Source organism: Triticum aestivum, chromosome 2A (genome assembly GCF_018294505.1).
Source record: "Triticum aestivum cultivar Chinese Spring chromosome 2A, IWGSC CS RefSeq v2.1, whole genome shotgun sequence".
Taxonomy (NCBI): Eukaryota; Viridiplantae; Streptophyta; class Magnoliopsida; order Poales; family Poaceae; genus Triticum; species Triticum aestivum.
The window spans coordinates 742,321,179-742,328,426 of NC_057797.1; the positions used below are offsets into that span (position 1 = coordinate 742,321,179).

Here is a 7,248-nt window from a genome sequence, read left to right on the forward strand (position 1 = left end):
CGGTGTGCGCGTCCATGGGTGGGTGGCAGGGCGCCGGCGCCGGCGCGCGCGGGGCGTAGGACGAGGAAAGGAGAGAGTGCGGTGCGAGCGCTCGAGTGTGCCACGCGCTGTAGCTGGCGCCCGAAATACACCGCGTGGGTAAGTGTTTTCAACCGCGCGCCAACCCGCTATAGCGTGCGCGCCGTTTTTGCGCGCCCGCTGGAGCGACCCGCCGCGTTGCGCGCGCGCTTAAACGGCCTAATTTGCGGCGCGGCGCTAGTTTAGCGCGGCTGTTGGAGATGCTCTCAGAGTGGATGGGGAGAGCGAGTGGGCTGCGGGAACGAGTGATGGTGGACGAGGGTAGGTATTCTAAAGTGGAGATTTTTGTAATGTGATAGAATTTGCACTAAGAAACCTAAAACGACATATATTTAGGAACACAGGGAGTAGAATATACTCCACTGTAACACTTATATTTTTTAATTATTTGGAAAAAATCATGAAGTTGAAAGGGTTCATAGATTTCTAAAAAGTTCATCATTTTTAGAAAAGTTCACAAACTTGAAACAAGTACATCAATTTTGACAAAAAGTTCATCCATTTTTTAAAATTTCACAAAAGATTAAAAGATATTATGGAATTTGAAGAAAAGTTCATCAATTTTTTTTAAAAAAATCATCAAATTTGGAAAAAAGGTTCATTAAATTTGAAAAAAAAGTTCATCAAATTTAGAAAGGTTCGCTCACGTTTTAAAAAATTCATGGAATTTGAAAAAAAGTTCATCATATTTTAAGAGAGGGCATCAAATTGAAAAAAAATAGTTCACTGAAAATGAAAAAAATTCATCAAATTAAGAATAAAAAACCATCGATTTGGAGATTGTTTTTACGGATTTTAAAAAGTTCATTGAATGAAAAAAAGGAAAAAAGGTAATCGGAAAAGGAAAAAGGAAACATAGAAGAAAGTGTAAAAGAAAGAAAATGATTCAACTAACCACTTCGGGTTTGGTTCCGTTGTGTTTAGTGTTGCTTGCAATTATACTAGAGGACGCCTGAAGCGCCAATTAGGAATTGCCTTATTTGACGCGCAGGTTGCCAATTTGTTTTTTGAGCGGTACGCAGGTCGCCAAATAGGAGGTTCCTTATCCTCCGACCTAACCCAGGCGCTAAATAGGAGCACTCCGCTGAAAGGCCCGGCCGAATATCCACCGAAAGGGCGAGCCAAAAGCCAAAAGAGCGACTTCTCGACCACTGAAAAGCCGAACACAGTCTCTTTTTCTTTTTCAGGGAGAAATAAATATGCTGGGAAACGACCACGTGACCAAGTGCATGCTCTCTAGCGTACGTAGCTCAAGGATGGAGAAGTCTACAGCTGAGCTAATACACGTCGAGTTCATCTTTATAATATGTTGATTGATGCTTCCCGGACAGAAATCGCGGATAAGACTGGTCAATCGAACTTAGCACCGTCTTTATGATCGTATCCGTTGTTGCTCGACTTGTCCACTTATTATGCACGCAAAATGCACCTGATTTGGACCTACAACAAACACCATCATGTTAGATAACCAAATCCAACTTGTGAGAAATATGTGAGTCTTGATGCATTTCCTAGCTGAGCACCAGAGTTATTTCGAGGACAGAGTATGCTAAATATAAGTATTTTCGGAACAGAGGCTCAAGTTGCTCAACTCGATCGCACTTGGGTTTGGGCCCGGCGCATGCCGACATGTCCAAGCCAATCATTCTGCCGTGTACCCGAGAGAAAAAAATGATTCTACCTATATAGCTTTCCTGCGGTTCGGATTATTCCGTCTTTTTTGGAAGAGCAGCACGTCTCCAATCCACAATGATTTTTTTGGAGCATCAGCACAAACACAAGTGCTCATATACACGCGCATACACTCACCCCTATGAACGCCTTCGAGAGACTGAGCCGACATATCATCTTGAGATTTACGAAGTCACCGTAGGTGCCTCGTCTTCGACGGGAACGTCTCCTCCCACTGAAAACGCGTCACCGGAAATCCTGAAATAAATCCAGGAATAATGTGAGCACCAGGATTTGAACCCTGGTGGGTTGGGGATATCAGGATCCACCTAACCAACTCAACCACATGTTGATTCGCCCAATCCACAATGATTTAATCGGCACTATGTACAGAAATCGCTGTGAAGAACTTTCCAAACCACGAGCTACGCCTACGCTACGTCTGTATTCAGTGGACACGATCAGATCAGCTGCACGTAGGGTTGGACTGTCGACATGTAATGGCAGTACGTACTCCGTCAGAAATACTGTAGGGAATACGCGTATCGACATGAAGTTGAATGGAAGTGGGCCGCACTCGCAATCGCAGCACAGTGAACTCCATCGATAAGCGCCAGCGACGGCCGGTGCCCCACGCAGGAAATGCCGATCGATCGACGTCGGACAGCCGCTGGCCCATCGCGACTTCTGATGCCCAAGTGTCCGTAGACGCACGCTAAGCAACAACAGTATAGCGGGGTAGTAAGAGGCCTAACCATTGTCATAGGATCACTGATCAATTTCCTCTCAAATATACAGCAATGCCATCCGCCTCCACCATAGATGGCCAAAAAACAATATCCATATTGACCCCTCACTAGTTCATTGAATTAAGGGTGGACCATTCGTGAGGGGTTCATGGAAGGGTGGGGTTCAATTCCTTCCCTTATAGGTGATGAGACGAAAAAGACCGATTCAATTATTATTATTTTTGCCAGGCCAGCATTAGTTACAATTTAAAACATGCCATCCACTTTCTAAAAATGTCTGGAATATATGACTTTTCTTTAATGCGACATTGTCCTATGCGGGTAGGGGCGGTGGTGTGTGTTGAGGAAGGAGGGGGAGGTTATGTTGGTCGCAAGCTATCGGGCCCAAGAAAAAGGAAGCTATTCCCTTTACCAAGCAGAGATTATATCGTTCCCGTCCAATCCATATAATGGGTTGTGTGCATCGATCGGTCCATTCCATTCCAACCCGTCTTAGGGCATCAGGGTTGGCACCGGTATGTTATTGTTTCCACGGATCATGCGGCGTGTGGATCGATATGTCGTGAGTATGCATGTGTGTACTCAAATACACTAGCAGGTTTGTGCAAACACTAACTCTAGATACAATCACCAAACTTGCCAAGGTTAGCCATCTATCATCATTGTGTCGTTGTCTGCCGAGTAATTAGGCGACGGATAGAAGGTGGACCGATATAGATAGTGTAATTTTCTAATAATGATCAACATGCGGATGAGAATTCACATCATGATGACATCATATCTTCGATTTTGTTACGGTCGATGCAAGATGATTCAATGTCGTGATGCAGTGTGGTCGATCATCCTGACGAGGTGGGGTTGTCGCGGTGGGTTGGGGCGGGGCTTATAGATATAAAAAATGCATAGATATAGGAGTCTAATTCTCTTTTCTGTTTAGGACTTCAATAGCCCATGAACGTTCGTTAGGATGGGCATTTGCGAATGATTTTCATGTCAGTTTTAGTTGTATGGGTGACAATTTCTTTCAAACTAGCATGACAATTGCTTTCTAGAGGAGACATTTTTCTTTTTAGAAAAGTGTCATCGATTGATGTCGACCAAACGTCTCGAGGGTGTTCGCTGGGAGTTCCTTCCTGGCGAACGTTCGCCAGGAATGTTTAGATCTCGAGAGAAACTGGATGAGTATAATTGTGTATTCTTACCCCTGATTCCCAATGTGTACCTATAGGAGTTCACTAGTCTTTCTGTTTAGACAAAACAAATTCAGGGACAGTCTCAACTTGCACTCCTCTTCGATCCCACTGTATGCCGACATTCTCAACTCAATCATTCTGCGTATACACGCCAACAGAAACATTCTGCTTTTAGCCTTTTATCATCCATACAGATACACTCCAACTCCAGATTCTTATGACCGCAACAAGGACGTGCGTGAAAGAAACTTCGTCGCTCCTTTACCCTGGACAAGTGCCAGCGACGGCCGGTGTCACACGCCCACAGAGGAGGAAAATGTAGATCGATCGAGATCGAACGGGCGCTGGTCCATGGCTAGAATCTCGTGACGCGCAAGCTCGATAATTCAGTTCGCGGCAAGCATACACAAGGGCACAAGGCGTGCGGTAAGCAACAACGATCTCCTCAGCGACTTGCGTAGCACTACGCGTCCACGATCGAGAGCGTCCATATAATTGAGTCGATTCCTTCCCATTATGAAACCTTCCGTCGATCGCCATCGCCGGCCATTATTAATCCGCCCACGCGACAGGCCCCTACATAGTTAATGGCCGGCCAGTCAGCCCCGTGGTGACCACCCAGCAGCCGCGGCGCCACCTCAAGAGTCAAGAGCGTTGCCATGGCAGAGGCGGAGGGGTCGGCCATGTAGGGTAGCGGCACCGGCGGTGGCGGAAGAGTCGTTCGGGGATACATCGATGGTGGTGCACGTGGTGCTGCTCGCCGCGCCGGCCGTCGGCGGGTTCCTCCTGCACGCGTTCAAGTTCTCCATCCTGCTCTGGCCGTTCAACCTCACGCTGCCGCTGCTGCGCGACCTGCCGCGCGTCTGCGCCACGCTCCGGGGCGCCGCGTCGCTCTACGCCGCCGAGCTGCGGGCGTCCCTCGGCGGCCGCCGGCGGAGGGCGCCGGTGCCGCAGCTCGACCGCCAGTACTTCTCCCTCCGCGGCGTTCGGAGACGGCCGGCTCGTCGACCACGCCATGCTTGCCCTCGTCGACGTCTCCTACTGATGCCGCTGCGTTGCCAAGGTGGTTGCACGCTGGGGCTGTTCGATTCCGGCGGTGCTCGGCTTGGATGGAAACGTTGGTTCAGAATTTTCTTTGGATCCATGTACATAGGCGTTCCATTTTTCTTTTTTCTTTTTTCTGCATTTGTCGGCTGCAGTGATAAATTTGTTGTAACTAGTCCAATGTCCCGCGTAATTACACCTGATCTTTTTTGCTATCTTCAGTATTATATATTACTCCCTCCGTCACATAACGTAAGACGTTTTTGACACTACACTAAAGTCAAAAAACGTCTTATATTATTAGACGGGGAAGTAGATTATCATAAGTGAGTAAGACAATACTATTTGCATGAATACCATATACTGATATACTGATGTGGTGATGATTGCCATATTGAATTAGTATGGAAGCTCTTTCTCTTGAAAGAGAGATCATTTACATAAAGTATATTCTCAATTGTTAAAATGACCTTATTAAAAACACCCCGTCTATTTAGAAGTGAGATGGTGCCGAAATGGCGAGCAACCTAAAAACTATTAAACCTTGGTACTTCGATGATCCTTAAAGACTTGTTCGGTTAATCCCCATCACAAGGAAATTGGAGAGGATTTGAAGGATCGAGGTGGAATTTGACTTGTTGCGGATTTAATCCCTTCCAGTCCCCTTCAACACCCTTGAAATCTCATGGAACCGAACAAGACCTAATGGAGGATTGGGGCAGTTGTTGATATATATTCAATCCGTCCAACAATGTATGACGTTTCTGCAAGCTGTTTTAGGTTGCAAAAACATATATTGTGGGACTAAGGGAGTATATTTTTGGCAAATAAGACGAATCCGTTTAAGAAATAAGGAGATCAAATTTAGGTTGCAATATTTTTTTTCTCCAATACCAAGTTGTGACATTTTGGCATTCGAACTTACTTCGTGTCATGCACATGGTACCTGGTCCATCTACTTCGAGAGCAACAGATGAGTTATCATGAAAATAAATAAGCATGGATCACGACCTTTGTACACATAGATAACATGGATACTTGAAGATTGTTTTTAAGGGTATGGATACATGGAGATGGCTAGTACATGATGGATAGCTGTTGTTTGACACACACGTGCATGCACACGCACACACCCGCATGCACACACGCACCCAGCACACGCGCGAGCGAGAGAAAGAGAGTTCGGTCATCTTTCCCTCCCCTTCTCCCTTATGAGGGTAATTTTGACGTGGATCATCAAATTGTCCTCAAATGTTACATAAGGACGGTATATGAAAACTTTGGACCAGTTATAGAAGTTGTTTGGACCGGTCTTGATGTCTGATATCCCCCGAAGCAAAATCAAAGACTTCCATCACGTTGGACTCCGATGCCCTGGGTCACCAAAAGAAAACCTAGCTCTCTCTGTGTCATCTTGAGAACCCTTCACGAGCAGACATGACCGGTAGCTTCCCGCATGAACCACGAGCAACCATACGTCTGTGTGTGCTTGTATTCAACGGACGACATTCAACTGCATATTCGACTTGCCGACGACACGTGTATGTAATGTAAGAGCATCTACACGCATGGTCATCAAATCCAGCACCACAAACGTCCGCGGACACTCCCAGATATGTCCCCAGGCACTGACCGAGCACTCCTTATATCCCATCGTTCATGTCCGTGTATCTCATATCTGGTATCCTATATCTATACAAAGTATGTAACGTGAATAAAACTACGTAGATCGTTAAACAAACATAGAATTGGACATAGAAGTACACATTCCAATCACCAAAACATCATCAATGGATCTCTAAAAGATCGGCAAAGTTCACATAATCCACATAAGCGACAAACAATTTTAAACTATATTACTAACAACACGAAATTAAAGACGGAGACGATGGAGCCTCACCACTTCCCCGCCGGCCCTTTGCTTTTCCGGTCGCTGGCGCTGCTGTAAGCGTCCGGGCAGGTGTCCGCGGCAGGAGGCGGGTCGTCGGTCAGAGTCGTCATCGTCAGAAGAAGAGGAGATGAAGACACAACCCTTCAAATGCCGGACAACCCGGTCCTGCTTGCGCATGACCTTGGCCACCCCTACCACCTCCGCGGCTACCTCTTCCGGCTCATGCTCGGCATGCTCAATGGCTAGCCAGAGCTCCTTGGCGTTCTTCCTCCGAAGCTGGCGAGCGTACGTCTCCGCGGTTGTAAGTGACCGGCGGTAGGAGTTGTTCCCCCTCGTCGGGCACCGCAGGCAACCGACGGTGGCAGCGAACGGATTGATCGACCGCCTCCCTTTCCCTTGCCCGCTAGCTCTTGCAGCGGGTGACGTGTGCCTCGGATTCCAACGTGCAGGTCCGCGACGCCGGCGGACCAGGCACTGGAACCTACTGCTACCCTTGCAGAGCAATGACGGCGGGGGAGGTGGACGACGAAGGGGCGGGGCGGATTGAGTAGCCCACGTGGAGCTGAACACGGGCCGGAAAGGCCCAACTCCAGCGTCGGCGCAACACCGACGGGCGAGCGGC

The 7,248-nt window shown here is 47.5% G+C and overlaps 1 pseudogene; it reads left to right on the top strand.

Annotated features, from left to right (window-relative positions):
* Positions 1-4,122: 4,122 nt before the first annotated feature.
* Positions 4,123-4,995, top strand: LOC123186351 (uncharacterized; annotated as a pseudogene).
* The last annotated feature ends 2,253 nt before the right edge of the window (positions 4,996-7,248 follow it).